Source organism: Hibiscus syriacus, unplaced genomic scaffold (assembly GCF_006381635.1).
Source record: "Hibiscus syriacus cultivar Baekdansim isolate YM2019G1 unplaced genomic scaffold, ASM638163v2 tig00112912_pilon, whole genome shotgun sequence".
Classification (NCBI taxonomy): domain Eukaryota; kingdom Viridiplantae; phylum Streptophyta; class Magnoliopsida; order Malvales; family Malvaceae; genus Hibiscus; species Hibiscus syriacus.
The window spans coordinates 671,214-689,513 of record NW_024063418.1 but is presented as its reverse complement, the minus strand read 5'-3'; the positions used below and the strand labels follow the sequence as shown (position 1 = coordinate 689,513).

Below are 18,300 nucleotides of genomic sequence, written 5' to 3'. Positions count from 1 at the left end.
TCTTCTCTCTTCTTCATGGGAGGTTTTCTACTTGACCTACCTCTTTTTATCTTTCCTTGTTTAATGGTCGTTTTTTCCTTACTTTGATTTCCCCATCAAACTCCAGAATATGGTAATAATATGGATTATTTGAGGGTTGGTTACAACGGCCTGTGTTTTTGTGGCAGATGAATCCCTTTGAAGTCATGGTAAGATTCCAAGTGAAATAACAACATGGTGGAGTTGGTGGTACAACTATCCCCTCAGATGCCCCTGCCCCCAGGTGCACTTGCTTGATTTATGCCAGATATTTTACAACTATTTGGTCAACCATAGACTCATGGCTTTTGGTGATTGATTCCAGAGCGTTTTGATTATTCAGACTTATTTTCTCTTGCAACTCCTTTTGCAACCTTAACATATTCTCCTTGAGATGGCTATCTTTGTTCTTAATATTCTCCTTGAGATGGCTATCTTTGTTTCCATCTTCTTTTTTGAACGAGTGTTATGTGGATGAGGTGTCTAATACTTGGGGTAGTATGTCTATGTTTATTCCTTTTTGATGAGTCATTTTTGATAGTTAATATAATGTAAGAAATGAAGAAAAAAAAATAACAAATGCAAATATGTATAAATGCATGATACAATGTTCGAGGCATTGATCCAAAAACACACTGTTATTATAAATAATCTTTATTGAGACAAAAAGTTTTATTTCTTAAGAGATAATGTTGGTTAATTGATCGATAGAATCGCCAAGAGGGGGGTGAATTGGCAATTAAAAAAATTTTGGTGGAAGCTTTTGTAGAAAATTGAAAGTAATTGCACAATGATTTAAAGTTGTTCGACTTTCTCAACCAAGTCTACGTCCACTACCTTAGCTATCCACACTAAGGATTTTCCAACAATTTCACTAATTTGTTCTTTCTTTTGAGGCCAAAGAGATAACCTTACAACTCCCTCAAGAATATACCCCAATTCTTGAGAACACTCTTTCTCAAAGAGAATATTACAAATTCGCAACTTAATGAAAACCTCACAAGGAAAATGTGTTTGCACAATTCTTAGAACAAAGAAAGAACACTCAAGAATAATACAATTGAGCACAATAAGTGTTCTTGAAAGCAAAAATGAATATTGAATGAAATAGTCTTGAAAATGCTCAAACTTGAGGTTTGAAGTTTTCTCTTTGATTATCTCTTGATTCTTGTTGATTATAGTTCTGACGTTGGGGATGATTAGTGGAGTCAATGGAGCCGTTTAAGTGTGAAAAATTAATAAAATCAGTGGGAGCGTCTGGTGCATCGATGCATAAGGATAGTGCATCGGTACACTATGTGTAAAATTCAAATATTTCGACTGTTGGACCCTTAGTGCATCGATACACTGATAGTGCATCGATGCATAAATATCGATGTTTTGAAAAAGCCTGGGTGCATCGATGCATGGCTTGTGCATCGGTGCATAAAATCAATTCAATGTTTTAATATATATGAAGTGCATTGATGCATGGTATGTGCATCGGTACACAAAAGCCATTCGATGTTCAATTAAAACAAGGGTGCATCGATGCATTGATTCATGCATCAGTACACTTACCTGAAAAATTGGTTTTAGGCTCATTTTTTGTTCAAAATACTTTGTGAAAATTGTTTCAAAAATATTTTACGTATCAAACATAATTTTACACATTAGTAAGGATTGAAGTTGAACTTTGAAAGACTTGGAGTAATATTTTTATATTCGAATAATTATATCGAATATTCTTTAGAAAATCATTTGTAAAATTAAAATTCATTTAAACTTAGTTTGTTATATCAAAACATCAAAATTTTTCAACAGATAAAAACAGCCCAAAGGTACATTCTGACTAAGTCTTATAGACTCCAAACAACTTCTAACATGTGGACTAGTCTTTGCCTTCGTCTGTCACCGTTGAATACCCTGTCGAATTATTTCAGCTTCTCTGGCTAAACCATGCAAGTGACGAGCTGCTTTTTGTACATGTTCCAAGAAGTCTCGAATGAACATCCCTGACTTTCACTCTCTGCTGAGCCTACTCCCAACGAAAACGTCATTGGAAACCTCCATCGAATGGAACTATCTGAAGCTCACTTGCTTGTTCTTGAACCCATCCAATGGCCTCCAACTCAGCTATGTTTTCCATCTCGTTCTCCTTGTTAGTTAAGACATGTTTCCATTGATTCCCCATACAAATAATATTACCTTACTCTCTCTGAGCCTACTCCCCAACGAAAACGTCATTGGGAAACCTCCATCGAATGGAACTATCTGAAGCTCACTTGCTTGTTTTCTTGAACCCATCCACATGGCCTCCAACTCAGCTATAGTTTTTCCATCTCGTTCTCCTTGTTAGTTAAGACATGTTTCCATTGATTCCCCCATACAAATTATTACCTTAGCTTTTAGATAAAATACATATTTAAATTATATTTTAAAAATTCATTCCAATATAAAAGGTATTATTTTGTTCGAACAATTCTTGGAAACGCAGTCCTTGTCAGTAAGGTGTGTATCTATAAATTCTCATGTAAAATAATATTTGAAAATATTTACAATTACAAATATTTTAGGCCGTATACAATATAAATATTATAGACAAAAGAAACCAATATATATAATAGAAAACGTATGTATCTAAAACACATATATACAAACGCTTTAAACCCCAAAATAAATATAATAACCAAAAATGGTTCACATACGTCTATGAAGTACATGAAATGGAACAAATATATAATGTATACTATGCATATAAAAAGGAGAAAAGAAAAATGCACCAAGGACTCAGGTGTAGAAATATAAATAGCAACATAGCAAGTTGAAATACACTATATGAAATTAACAAATATGTAAATGATGGATCAAAATAAAAAGATGATTTAGGGATAAAACTATAAACCAATAAATCAAGGTAACCATTGCAAATATTTTTACAACTAGGCACTGTAACCCATAAGTAAACCAACATCAATCATTCATGACCAAATGGAAATTATTAAAATAGGGCGCTCGAAATAAAAGGATTCAAATTTCATTTAGTGACTAAATTGAACATTTACAAAGTAGGAAGGCTACGGAAATGGTTTTCCCATGCACCCAAATTCATCACTCCGTCCCTCGAAACGAAGTTGTTTCGGATTGGGTATAAATACCCAAACATTGCAAAAATGGCAAACATTCCTCATTTTTTCATTTCACTCTCTCTCACCTAAAGAGGAGAGATGAAATTATTTTCCCTCTCTTCCTTTCCTTGCCAGGGTAGAGACCGAAAGCCTCCAACCACCCGCTCATCGGAGCACTCTGTTACTGCCCACGGCGGCAGAGTTCGACTAACCTACCCCAAAACACCCCCTCTTTCTCCTCAACCCCCAAATATGAAACCTTTTAAACCCAAAAACCCTGAAACTCCCTATATCTAACAGTTTACCTTCGAATGGCATGACTCTCTGACGATGTTTGAAGATTCTGGTGTTGAGGTAAGATTCTTCCCATTTCCTCTTTCTTTCTATCATTTTTGTACTCAGGATTTTCTTCTTTGATTTCGAAATGTTTCAGTTTTTTGTTGTTTTTTTCAAACTTTTTAAAACTCTTTGATTTTTGTGTGTGTATTCTCTCCCTTTGTCTCTGTTGATGTGTTGTTGTATATGTATCGAAAAGAGGGATGATTTTTCCTCTTTCTTCTTTTTTTCATTTTCGATTGTATGTTATTGGTAAGGGTTTGACCCTTTACTATCTTGCCATTTTTATGGTAGGGCACTGATCAAGGACGATGGTTTAGCAGGGGCAACACTCTGATGGGCTCGTCTATGATGGTAGCAACGCATAAGGGTACATATTTCATCCTCGAGGCGCCTACGTTATGATTCGTGACTGGCAAGAATCCAATGGCGACGTCATTATCCGATTTGAATGGGAACGAGGTCAAGGGCAAGACCACACATCGGGAAGCATTAGATCATATCAGATCCACGATGTTGGCATGAGTAGTGGTCGAAAGCTTCAAAGGTTTAGGGAAACCTTAATGGAGGTGAAACTAGGGACTGTATATCATTCCATATCCAACGACAGAGAGTGAAGCGGCGCATGGAGATTTAGTGTAACTAGGGTTTCTCAAACCTTGAACTCCTGGGCTATTGTGGGTTCAGGCCTACTTCAACTGGGCCACTTCGTGTTTGGGTCGTGGCTACTGCTTAGCCGATTTTGTGTGTTTTTTACATAAAGGGGTTGTTACTTCTTGGGTCAACCGATTCGGCCTGCTTTGACCTTGGACTTGGACCATTTGACCTACAATTGAACACATAATAATAATAACAATAACACTAATATAAATATCCATTATTGTCTTCCTTTCCTAATCCTAATGAAAAGGCCCACCTACATTTTATGAAAGAAAGACTTCTATACATGTATTTATGTATGTTTCTTTTATATGGGAAAACCGTACAAAATACCACTTTCGTTATTTTTATTTTATTTTAATTATTTAAATTTTATAGTCAGATTATGATCTTTTGTATATTAATTAACTATAAAATAATTATTTAGTTACTATTTTTGTTATACTTATTACGTGACATTTTAATAAAAATAATTAACTTTTAATTTAATTCTTAAATTATAATCAAATACAATTTTAATACTTTTCATAATTTCTAACTATAATTTTAAAATAAACTTTAAAACTAAAAAATATAAAAATATAATTTTAATTTTAAAAATTTAAATATTATTTATATATATATTTTATTAATCTAAGGTAAGTATAAGACAATATCTCGAGACCTCAAAGAATAACAACATTCATTACCACCTAAGTTGCTTGATTCACATATATATTTATATTATATTTAATTTATATAATTTAAATTATGTATAAAATATGTATACATTTTTTAATTTATTATTTCACCTCCACCAAAAAAAATATTAAAACAAATATAAAATATGAAAAATTAGAAATTAAAAATTAATCCTTTCTAAAAAACTTTTTATATAAAAAATAACATATAGATGACAATTTTGTAATTATTCGATAACATGAATGACCACATCATTTCTAAAAAAAGTAATCAAAATAAACGAAAAATAAACAAAATTATATTTTAAGCAATTTACGCTTTAATATTTTAGGTATATATATTATTTTAAAAGGATAGACTTAAGTTACATTTTGTAATTTTTTTTAATTTAATTTTAATCATCCATTTATATGTCTATGTTCTAAATCAACGTATAATTTTTTTATACAATTTTAGTGAAACCTATTTATTTTAAATATTCATTTTGTACGATGTTTATCCTATTTAAAATGTCCAAATATCCTTTATTTAAAAAAGTCTATAAATATCTGTAAATAAAAAATTAACTAGTGTTTGAACGTTTCAAAACCATGACAGATCAAGAAACTAAGGATTAGCTGACAATATTAAAATTTTATACTTATATTATTTTTATATTATTGTATATCTTCTCCAATATTATGAAAGCAATCAAGCAAGAGGTTATTCCAATAATCACAGAGGATGCCTTGGGCCTCCTTAGCTACAATAGTTTTTACTTTGCTCCCTTTCAATTCAAAAAAAAAAAAAAAAAGTAGGACAGTCCTTATTAGGGTTTGTTCTATGTATAAACTACGTGTTTATTTAAATTATCAATTTTGATCGATTTTAGTAATTAAAGTTTTAATTTTTCAAAATCATACATAACAGTTAGTTTTATTTCACTTTAGTATCTTCATTAAAAACTTAACTTTAAGTTTTTAATTTGTTTTGAAAGTTAGGTGCTAAAACAAATCAAAACAATCAAAACAAATAATTTAAGATTAAACAAGTTAAGTTTTAACGGTGGGGGTAACAAAATAAAATAAAAATTAAACGTTGGTATGATTTAAAAAAATGAAAGTTCAAATATCAAAATGAAACAAAACTGATAATTTAAGTACTAAACATGTGTTATCATTTTTTCTTAAAATCTTAAAGGTAGCCGTTTCTCTTTCTTTTTTATTTTATTTTACATACGGTGATATCAACTTTGGTACGGGTGGTCGATCGCCTATATTCCTTGTATCTCATTTACTTATATCATATATTTACTTTCCTTTGTTTTTTTTAGTTTCTAATAAATTTATTTTTGGTACGTTTTCTTTGTCTTTTATTTTTCTCTGTTTTTATGGCACATTTTTTATCGTTTGACCATTTTTTTTAAATTTTTTCAAGGTTGAATTTGACGGCATATGGATTGACTAGATTACGCTTATTTGCTATCTTGTTGACCTCTCGGATTGGACTCTAATACACGGTTCTTGTTCGTAAATAGTTTTCTCGACGTTCGATTTTGATTTACGGCTGTCGGTGATTTTTCAGTAGTTTAATTCCATGTTGTGATTCATTTGCGAAGGCATCAGATTTTTCGTATTTGTTTGTTGTTCGAGTATTTTTAGATGAGTTTTAACATTTTCCTTCATTATATGATATCGAGTGACTAATTATATGTCAATGGTTATAGAAAAATATTTCAATTATATATTTAATTATATACTTATTATAATTTTGATTTATTTATTTTAACGACTCTATTTATATATACAAAAAGTATCAGGACAGTCCTTTAATCAAAACATGTATGAGAAAATGTGGAAATGCAAGAAAGTGATAGGCAGTAAATATAATACCAACTAATGAAAGACAGTTACCCTGGAATGTTATCAAGATTCGTCTGTGTATCGTTTTAATATTTATATGTTTAATTTTTTCTTTTATAAATTTGAGAAAATACAAGATAGTACATTCAGTAACATAATACAAGAGAGCTATAACCCTCCAAAATATAAAATATTATAATTAAACCCTTAAAATTTTAAAAAATAATTTATCCCGTTAAAATTTTAATTGAATGTTCTTTATTAAACTTCCTCTCATAATTTTAAAATTCTCATTAAATCTTTAAAAATTTCAAAAATTTAGTATACCATTTTTTTAAAAAATGTTAAAATTAAATCTTTAAAATTAAAAAAATTAATTTAAATATCTGAATTTTTTTAAGTTTGAGTTGGCCTCCAAACTATATCACTAATTTACACCACTGTGTTCATAGACTCTCAATCATTGTCATACTTTTGCATATCCGATATTTGAATCCTAGACATCAGAGATTACAACAATTCATTAATTATTGAGATGACTTAAATTTGTGCTATTCAATTTTATTATAATTTAAGAGAGAAAATATTTATTTCCATTATAAAATTTGGGAAATTTGGGAAACATAGCAAATGGAAAATATCAAAAATACCTGCAGGACAAAATACAAAGCAAGAAACCATTTTTTGAAAGTTTAATAGAGGAGATTTTAGTGATCATCAGTGTGATCGAAAACACTCACAAGCTACAAATCTTGGGATTTGGAGAAGCAAACTTGAGGAATAATGATCCTTTTGAAATGCAGACATTCTCATTTCATCTAAAGTTATCCAAGCTTCGATCCCTTGTCCGTATTTGGTATCAACAAGAACAGTGAGGTTTCTAAATTCAGTACCAGTTTTTCCAACAATGCAAACGAACAAGGTTCCCATCCGAAGTCTATTTTGTGAAAATCGACATTGAGCCAGCTCGAGAAGGCAAAAATATCGGGTTTTTCCAAGGAAAACAACTGTTCGAGCTGGTTCAGGTACTCAGAAATGGCTTCGAAACCTTGTTCACCTTGGACGGAACTCAAGTATTAGTCGCTGTCGAACTCAGCAATAGATTGATTCATTAACTCGACTAATTTAGACAACTCGGTGTCGGTGTCGGTCGGATTCGAGAGTGCACTAGCCCACCAAAACACATTCCCAATGGAGCCATCTAATTTGTTAGGCCTCTTGGCCTCATGTTCACTGCTTGTACTACAATAGATGGCTTCAAGGATCCTTGTATCGCCCTCGACGCCGCCATCGAACATTTCCAGATGAAACCCGAAACGGCTTCCGCCAGTGTCGGTCTCGTCACAGCTTCCTTATTTGCCATGTCCTTTAGAATCTCTATCGCTTCGGCATTGAACACGAATTTCCTCGTAACATAATTACCTTTCGTGAATCACAAGCTTTCCATCAACGACAAGTAATCTCCGGCATCGTAACTTTGGGTGGAAACATCAACACGCCATAGATAAACCAGGAATCGAATCAACGGCGGATCCTTTGCAGATTTTACTCCAAACAGAAGTTAAACGAAGCCTGTGTATGCGTCAGTGATCTTATGAGACGAACATAACCTAAAGCTATTCCCCACATGCAAAGATGGTGACTTGAAAAAGAAAAAGAGGACCCTGATGGTTTGATTCCTTGGAGAAAGGCGGGCACGGGAGCAATTTGTTCAAGGAATAAGTTGATGATGCTTGATGAACTCCGATAATAGACAACTGTTTCAAGCCGATACGAACGGAACTCCGGAATCGAAATCATGGATGAACATGTAGGAAATTCCGGGAAATTGGTACAATAAGTTTAGGGTTCTTCAGGAGATTTCTTCAGCTGTGGCAAAAATTTACAGTGTTGTTGAGATTGGTATCAGTTAAGGAATAAAATGTTATTGCTGGAACATAAGTGGTGGGAGTTAGCTGATCAAATAAACATATTTTGAAGGGCCTTTTTGATGAATTTCTGGGAAGATGGTTTGATCAGTTCTTTCGAAAGAATCTGAGCTTCAAAGTTCATCATTTTCTTTTTTTGAAGAAGATAATGCTCAACAAGTGTTTTCCCTCACCAATATGTTGTTCCAATTGTATAACAAGTTGATTATATAAGAAGTTGGATTAGCGCAAACCTTTCGGATCTTGGATTCGAGTACCACAAATAAAAGTGTAAGAGTTTAATATCAAATGTTTAAAAGTTATCTTTAAAGAAATACTACCTTTTTACTTACTTACTCTAGATGAATAATAATAAAATTGTTGGATTATTTATTACCGAAAAATATCTCTAACTCGGTGGTGCTTTATATATATATATATGATAAGTATTTTGTAGTATTTTTATTTTATACTTTAAATAATATTAGGTAAAGTATACAAGTGGTCTCCGACTATAGTGTTGTTTGTTAAGTCCATGACTATTAAAAGTTACAAATGATTATCCCACCATCATATGTTTCAAACGTCCTATTTAAAAACTGGTGGTCGTCTGAGATGGATGTTAACTGGGATATGATAAATATGACCACAAAATCATTTTAGCTGGAATTTTTAGATCGAATCTTGTTTACACTTTGTTATCGAGATGGTGTGCGAAACATATGCTGATGAGCCAATGCTTTAAAGGGACGATGGTGCCAATAGACATCGTTAAAATATGATGTAATCATATCTCAATTACTGTTAAAGTCTAGCTCAGACGAGCATTAATTTTTTTAACTGAAAATGATGATTTTGGAACATATAAATAGTCGAGTGAACATTTTATGACATTTAATAGTTGGAGGACTCAAGAAAATAACATCCTATAGTCGGGGATTGTTTTGTAACATCTTATAGTCATGGGACTCAATAAAGTAATATCTTATAGTCGGGTTTGTGTCAGAGCCGTCTCTGACATTTTTCGAGGCCCTGAGTGTAACTAAAAAAAAGCCCTTATAAAATGAAAGTACATCTATTACTTTGAACAATTAATTTAAAATTACATTATAAATCGTAAAAAAGATTAAATTATAGGCTTATATTATAAAAGAAAAAAAGTACGATTGAAAAAATTAGAAGCTCAATTTTAAAGGTAAAAAATTAAAATTGAAGAAAATGAAAGGAACCGATTATAAAAAAAAAATATAATAGAAAAAATAGTAGCCCTAAGCGATTTCTCAGGGTGACCCCCTAATAGCCGCCTTGGTTTGTATACTTTACCTAATATTTATTTAAAATATTTAAAAAAATATTATTTAAACATGGAAGAATAAACAAATAATTTATATACAAATATTTTACTATTTTATATATAATCATCCATTAATGTCCAAATAGGTTTATTTTAAATTATTGTGTTATTATCTAATTCTTTGATAGTTTGCATAATTTTTATATTATTAGGCATTAGAATTTAAGACTTGGGACTTGAATTGTTAAAAATATTTTATTAGTATAATTTTAGTTTAGTTTTTAAATTACAACTTACACGTTACAATTATGTTTGTAGATACAAAATTAGATAGTTACTAAATAATTAGGTTTTTAAACTCAAATATCACTCTTTAAAAATTATTTTCTATTTTACACTCATTTTAGATTATTTTTTGAATTGACATCCTTTTCCGTCATGTAAATAAAAATGTATTTTACAGGAAGCGTTTTTTAAATGACACGTTTTATATGAAGTGTCCTCTTCCTACGTAGCATAATATTAGCACGGGTTTAGCTAAAATGAAAGAAAGGGAAAAGAGGGCTAAATGAAAAAAAAAAATATAAGAGTTTTGTCAAAAAAAATAAATATACACGGTGCATTTCAAAAAAACACATATTTACACAAGCACAAGTTAGATGATGACGGTAATGCACATGTATTAATTTTATGTACAATCACTCAATAAATATATATTTAAATTAGTCTTTTAAATATTTAATATTGAGTGGTAGAAGATAAGACTAATATATGCATGTTGTCATCATTGTTTGACTTATGCCCATACGTGTAATTACATATCTCTGACACACAATGAGCGTGTTTATTTTTTCGGACAAAATTAATATAATGTCTTTGTTTCAAAATTTTGGCTTTTTTTTCTATTTTAGCTCAACCTGTGCCAATATTGCATCATGTACGCAGAATACACTTCCTAGAAACGCGCATTCTCAAAAGTGCTTTTTGCAAGATACGTCATTGTCAATGTAACAATAAAAGGATATTATAGCACCCATTTTTCGTATAAGTTTCCGTAAACAAGTCACAAGTGTCATATGAATTTTAAAAAAATATTCTTATTTGTAAAAATTTTGTTTCGAAAAAAACAAAACATTTCAATATAAAAAAAACATTTGTTGTAACGTATTACAAAATTATAACTTTAATACATTCCAGTGCATTTTCTTAAATTGAAATACATGCCATCTAATTATCAAAATAAGACATAAATGTCCTACAGTTACTGATGAGTCAACCTTCAATTGATGATCTCTGCTGCACTCCTTACGCTACTAGTCTTTGCTATTTCCTACATGTTAAATCAACACATGCTAAAATATTTACTTAGTGAGGCATAATAATGTAAAGGAAACGTAATTTATACACAAGTATATCATGACTATCAAAATACGAAATAAATCGCATACTTTATAAGGATCATTTAAAAATAATCTCAGTTAAACCAAGTTTCTTTCATTTAGTCATCGAAACTATTCTTAGTATGCCCAACATACCTATCTATCCGTATTTTTCCAATTATCTTTTATTTTGCCCAATGTATGTCAACTGAGAATGCAAGGTACATGTGTTGTACCAAAGTGCTGAAATGGTAATTCACCTCATTATGAATACCATGGGTGGCACCTTTTATGCCGAAAATGCACTGTTATGCATTAAGCAAAATCTATCGATAACTTTCATACACGAAGTATGTCGAAATGGTAATTCACCTCGTTATGAATACCATGGGCGACACCTTTTATGCCGAAAATGCAATGTTATACATTATACAAAATCGATCGATACTATCATACAAAGTATGTTGAAATGCACCTATAACTCTCAATGCACATACAATGGGCTTTAAGTCAAATCCACATATTTAAACATTTATTTCTACAACATCGATAACCATTGAACAACATCAACATTCATCTATTCATTTTAGAGCAATTCATAGTCTAAAACTTATTCAGAATCATTCCCATACATATTATGAAAAGATATCAAAATACTATAAAACATACATTTAACAAGACATTCGAGGTTGACTTATCGTGAGTCTTCCTCATCTCATATAAGTACAATAAATGCACTCACCTGATATGCCTCACTAGTATGCGTTAAGGATGTCTAGCTATTTGACAACTTTATCTTTGCCCTTTTTCTTGCTTGGCTCTTAAGCTTGGTTATGATCTACACAAGCATCCATTATTACACATACCATACAAATGTTAGTATACTTTCTAACATTTATTCTTTTAATAATACTTAAAAAGTACTATTATTTTCAATTTCTATTAAAAATCATCCTATCTTAAAATTCCAGGCTCAACAGTATCGGTACCCCTATTATGGTATCGATACTTCTATACTATGGTATCGATACTCCTTTCAGTATCGATACCATTTTTTCATTCTAGAATCCATAGTATCGATACATTTCTCTTAGTATCGATACCCACAATAATATCGATACTATTTGCATTAGTATCGATATTGTTCATCGAATTTCCTCAAATTAAAACCTATAGTGTCAGTATTGTTCTTCTAGTACTGATACCCTTACCCATATTTTTCATTTTTTGATTCAAATTTTTACCCAAATTTCGTTTAATTCTATTTCTTTTACCTCCAACAATGCCCTTAACTTATAATCACTAAACCTAACTAACTTTCCTCCATTTAGCTTCTTATAACATCTAAAATCCCCAAAGAACATCCCAAACTAAGAATCACACTACTTTTTCATACATGTTTTTAATCACTTTCAAGGCTTCTAATCTCTTATTTACTTCTTTAACGTATCAAATATACTTGTAGACCTCAATAAAAACTCACATTTCAACATATCACTCAAAAACCCATTTTCTTCAATCTCAAATAAATCATTCATCTCTTAGTTTTAAGCCTCCTTGTACTTTGCTTAAGCCTCTATATCACTTAAGGTTTCAAAACTAGCCGATAAACTAAACGAAAAACAAACTTGAAGAAAACTTACCTTTGGCTATGGAGGAAAGCACGTGACGAGCAAAAGAAAAGAAGAATAAGATAACTTAGCTAACTTTCCCCTTTTCCTCTTCTTAAATATCCCTAATAAAATAAAGTTTTAAATCCATTTCCCCCTAAAGGAGCAAAATGCCCCTTCATTCATCCATTCTTACTAATAAGTCTTAAACACAATTTCCCAATTCATTTCTTGTACTTTACCATTTATTAAAATTAAATCCTCTAAATTTTTAATCCTTTCATTATGGTTACCGACCCAATATTTGGGGTATTACGATTCTCCCCTGATGAAAATTCATCCTCAAATTTTAAGAAATACCTTATACAAAGAGGTGTGGAAATTGTTTCCTCATGTCCTTTTGTCTTTCCCATGTAGCTTCTTATACCTTATGAATTTTCCAAAGTACTTTAACTATAAGAATCTTCTTGTTACACAGTTCTTTTCTTTCTCGAGCCAAGATCCGCATTGGTTCTTCATCGTAAGTCAGATTTGGTCAGATCTCTATTTCATCTGGTTTGATAATATGGGATGGATCTGATCGGTATCTTATGAGCATCGACACGTGAAAGACATTGTGGATCTTGTCCATATCAGGAAGAAAAACTAATTGATAAGCTACTGGTTTGACCTTTTTCAAAATCTCATAAGGTCCAATAAATATCGGACTCAGCTTTTCTTTGGCCAAATCTCAATACTTTCTTCCAAGGAGATACTTTCAGAAATACCTTTTCTCCCACTTGAAATTCAATCTATTTTATTTTCAAATCAACATAAGACTTTTATCGATTGGAGGATATCTTAAGATTATCCTGGATAACTTTCACATTCTCTTCCATTTCTTTCATCAAATCTGGGCCAACTAGGTCTCGATCTTTTAGTTCAAACCAATTTAATGGTGTTCGGCACTTCCTCCCATACAAAGCTTCATACGGAGCCATCTTTATACTCTACTGGTAACTGTTGTTATAAGCAAATTTTACTAAAGGTAAATAAATTTCCCATGATACTTTGAACTCAATTACACAAGCCCTTAGCATATCCTCCAATACCTGAATAGTTTCCTCTGACTAACCATCTGTTTGCGGATAAAAAACTGTGCTGAAATTCAATCGAGTACCTAATGCCTCATGCAAAGACTTCCAAAATCTTGAAGTAAATCTTGGGTCTCGATCGGACACTATCAATATAGGCACTCCATGCAGCTAAACTATCTCTTTTATATACAATTTCACATATTTATCCATCGAGTAATCCAACCGAACTGGAATAAAGTGAGTTGTCTTTGTCAATCTATCCACAATTACCCATATTGAATCCTTTTTACTTGGTGACATAAGTAGCCCAGAAACAAAATCCATTGTAACTTGTTCCCACTTCCACTCGGGAATGGATATTGGTTGTAGCAATCTGGAAGGCACTTGATGTTTAGCTTTCACTTGCTGATATGTCAAACATTTGGCAACAAACTCCGATACAACTCTTTTCATACCAGGCCACCAATAATGACTCTTTATATCCTAATACATCTTAATTCTGCCTAGGTGCATTGTCAAAGGACTATAATGTTCCTCAAAAGGAATATTTTTCTTCAATTCTTCATTATCTGGAATGCAAAGTCTTCCAAGATAATACAAACATCCATCACTTCTTATCTCGAAGTTTTTAGCCTCATCTTTTTCTACTTGAGCAATTTTAGTCAGACATACTCCATCTTGTCCTTGCAGCTCTTTTATCCGATCTAAATGCATCGACTTTAGCTTAATCTTAACAATTAAGGTGCCATATTCATTTATTGGCATACATGCATCCAAAGTTCGTAAAGCTACAAAGTCTTTCGACTAAGTGTATCAACTACCACATTAGCTTTTCCTGGATGAGAATCGATCATCATATCATAATCTTTTAAAATCTCAATCCATCTTCTTTGCCTCAAGCTTAGTTCTTTTTTATTCAACAAATACTTTAAACTCTTGGGATCTATATAAATATGGAACCGTTCACCGTACATATAATGACGCCAAAGTTTCAAAGTAAACACTACCGTTGCCAATTCTAAGTCATGAGTCAAGTAATTTCTCTCTTGATTCTTCAACTGTCTTGAGGCATAAGCCATAACCTTTCCATCTTCCATAAGCACATATCCCAACCTATTATGAGATGCATCACTAAAGACTACATAGTCTTTACCCGACTCAGGTTGTACAAGTTATGGGGCCTCTGTTACGATTCTCTTTAATATTTCAAAACTTTTTTGGCATTTCTCCGTCCAAACAAAAAGCACACCTTTCCTTAAAAACTTAGTTAGCGGCGAAGCTAACACTGAGAAGTTCTTCACAAACCGTCTATAATAACCAGCAAGCCCCAAGAAACTCCGAACTTTAAAAACATTCTTTGGGGGTTGCCAATCCACTATAGCTTGAATATTTTTGGGATATACTCTGATGCCTTCAGCGAAGACTATATGACCAAGGAAAGCAATCTCAGCTAACCAAAATTCACACTTGGATAATTTTACATACAACTTCTTCTCTTGAAAAGTCTGAAGAACAACACGAAGATGAGCATCTTGCTCTTCTCTTGACTTGGAATACACCAAAATATCATCAATAAATACCACCACGAATTGATCTAAGTAAGGTTGGAATACTCAGTTCATCAAGTCCATAAATGTTGCAAGAGCATTAGTCAAACCGAATGGCATTACCATAAATTCGTAATGTCCATACCGATTTTGAAAAGCTATTTTTGAAATATCATCATCTTTTATCTTTAATTGGTGGTACCCTGACCTCAAGTCTATCTTAGAGAACACTGTTGCATCTTTCAATTGATCAAACAAATTATCAATCCTAGGCAGAGGATACTTATTCTTTATAGTCACTTTATGTAAGTGACTATAGTCGATTCATAATCGCATAGACCCATAATTCTTTTTCACAAAAGGCACAGGTTCTCCCTAAGGAGAAACACTGGGTCTGACGAATCCCTTATCAAGTAGCTCCTGTAATTGGGCCTTTAATTCTCTTAAATCCACTGGAGCCATAGAAATAGGTTCAGTATCTAGGTAAACCTCATTCTTAAATTCCACCTCTTGGTATGGAGGTAAACTCGATAATTCTTCCAAAAAAACATATGGAAACTCCCTAACCGTTGGAATATCATCTACTCTCACTTCTGATACTCGAGTGTCTATCATGTTAGCTAGGAAAGTTGCATACCCTTTTGACATCATTTCCTTTGCATTCATGGATGATATGACATTGGATGGTGGTTTCGCTTTTTCGCTGATCACTATGATTTCTGAGCCTTCAGCATCCTTAAAAAATAATTGCTTCTTGCGACAATCAACCCATTCATGATGTGGAGACAACCAATCCATTCCCAAAATGATTTCAAACTCATCAAACAGAAGCTTCATCAAGTTTGTCAGGAACACAACCCCTTGAATCTTTATCGGGCATTTTCTACATACCCGCGTTACTCTCGCACTATGACCCATAAGGTTTACCACTATCATCTCACTAAAAACTGGTTTTAAAGGAATTCCTCTAGTTCTAACCAACTTTGTACTAATGTAAAAATGTGTAGAATTAGGTTAACCAAAACAAACACAGGTTCATAAAAAAGATGGAATGTACCTATTAAGAGCTTCGTGTCATCATGATCCTCATTAGTTTTAATGTTGTAAATCCTAGCTACTCCCTAAGTCTCTTATCACGGCATTGACTTAGATTTTCCTCTAGATATACCTCTACCTCTGCTCCTATTAGAAGCTGCCACATATCTCTTAGATTGTGCTGAATTATCCCTGGATTTTTTAGGACAGTTTCGGGTATAGTGACCAGTTTCACCACACTGAAAACAAGCTCCATTGAGAAATCAGTATACTCCACGGTGAAATTTTCCATATGTTTGACATGGAGTTCTCTCTCCAAATGCTCTACCCGATCTAGCAGAAAATGACTGGGATTGTTTAGTTTCCTACGAAGCTGCAGCAGAACCATCTCTATGAGTATATCTCAAACTCGAGCCCTTGTATCTCTTAGCATGATGGGGAATTAAAGACATTCTAACTCTTTTCCCCGTCTACATACTCTGTTCAGTTGCTAGAGTCTCATCTTGAGCTCTTCAATAGCCTTATCTCGGTTTATAACTTCTTACATGATAGGAAATTTCAAAGCCAATATCATCTCTTTCAACTTTGGCCTCAAACCTTCAACGAACAAATCATGTCGAGCCTTGTCATTGGGAACTACCTCAGTAGAAAAACACTTCAGCTTGTTGTATTCAGCCTCGTACTCATGTACTACTAGATTACCTTGTTTCAAATTAAAGAACTTTAGTTGCATCACCCGTCTAAATTGCTCACCAACATACTTGTTCTTAAATTTCTCCTGAAAAAAACTGTCAAGTCACTTACTTCGGTGGTTCATACACTAGTATTTGACCACCATACTCGAGATGATCCCCGAAGTAAATATACATCTCCACCCAATTTTTTCAAATCTGAGCAGTGAAGACTTTCAAGCATTACCATAACATCATTTAGGCATAAGTCAACCTCCATTGGACCATCACCATCTTTTCCTCGGAACTCAGGAGCTCATAAACTCTTCAGCTCTTTTGGGATCAACATCAGCAGTGCTGGAGAAGCAGGGGGCGGAGGAGGTCGGAACTGAGTCAGAATGGCATCGAGAGCTTACATAAAATCTCCAAATTCTGGCATAGGTATAACCTGATGTGAAGGAGCACTAGCGTTTTCATATGGAATCTAAAGCTTGTTATTAGCCTTATAGCCTTCGTTACCCGATCCTTCCCTAATTTCTTGTTCAGTCGCTCTTCGTGAATTTGAATACTATGACATCTAATAGGACATGCATAATAATAACACTCAAATTAGTAAGGAGTTACATGAATCATATTCTAATGACGCCATATCAGTAACCCTGACAATCTTAATGGCATGTGACCCTTTTTAAAGTCAAATAAACTCAGTTTCGGTCGAGAATTGACTAAACTTATAGCTTTGATATTAATAAATATATAACCCATTTCCCGTATATGCTTCCGTACACAAGTCACAAGTGTCACATGACTTTTAAAAAACATTTTCTTATTTGTAAATTCGTGAAATTTTATTTCGAAAACAAAGCAAAACATTTTAATATAAAATAAAACATTCGTTGTAACATATTACAAAAGTATAACTTTAATACATTCCAGAGCATTTTTTTAAATTCAAATACATGCCATCTAATTATCAAAAGAAGGCATAAATGTCCTACAGTTACTCATGGGTTAACCTTGGATTGATGATCTCTGTTGTACTCCTTACTCTTTTAGTCTTTGCTATTTCCTACATGTGAAATCAACGCATGCTAAGTATTTACTTAGTGAGGCATAATAATGTAAAGGAAATGTAATT

General features: G+C 32.6%; 1 pseudogene; it reads right to left on the bottom strand.

Annotated features, from left to right (window-relative positions):
- Window positions 1-7,379: 7,379 nt before the first annotated feature.
- Window positions 7,380-8,698, bottom strand: LOC120184489 (annotated as a pseudogene).
- Between the last annotated feature and the right edge of the window lie 9,602 nt (window positions 8,699-18,300).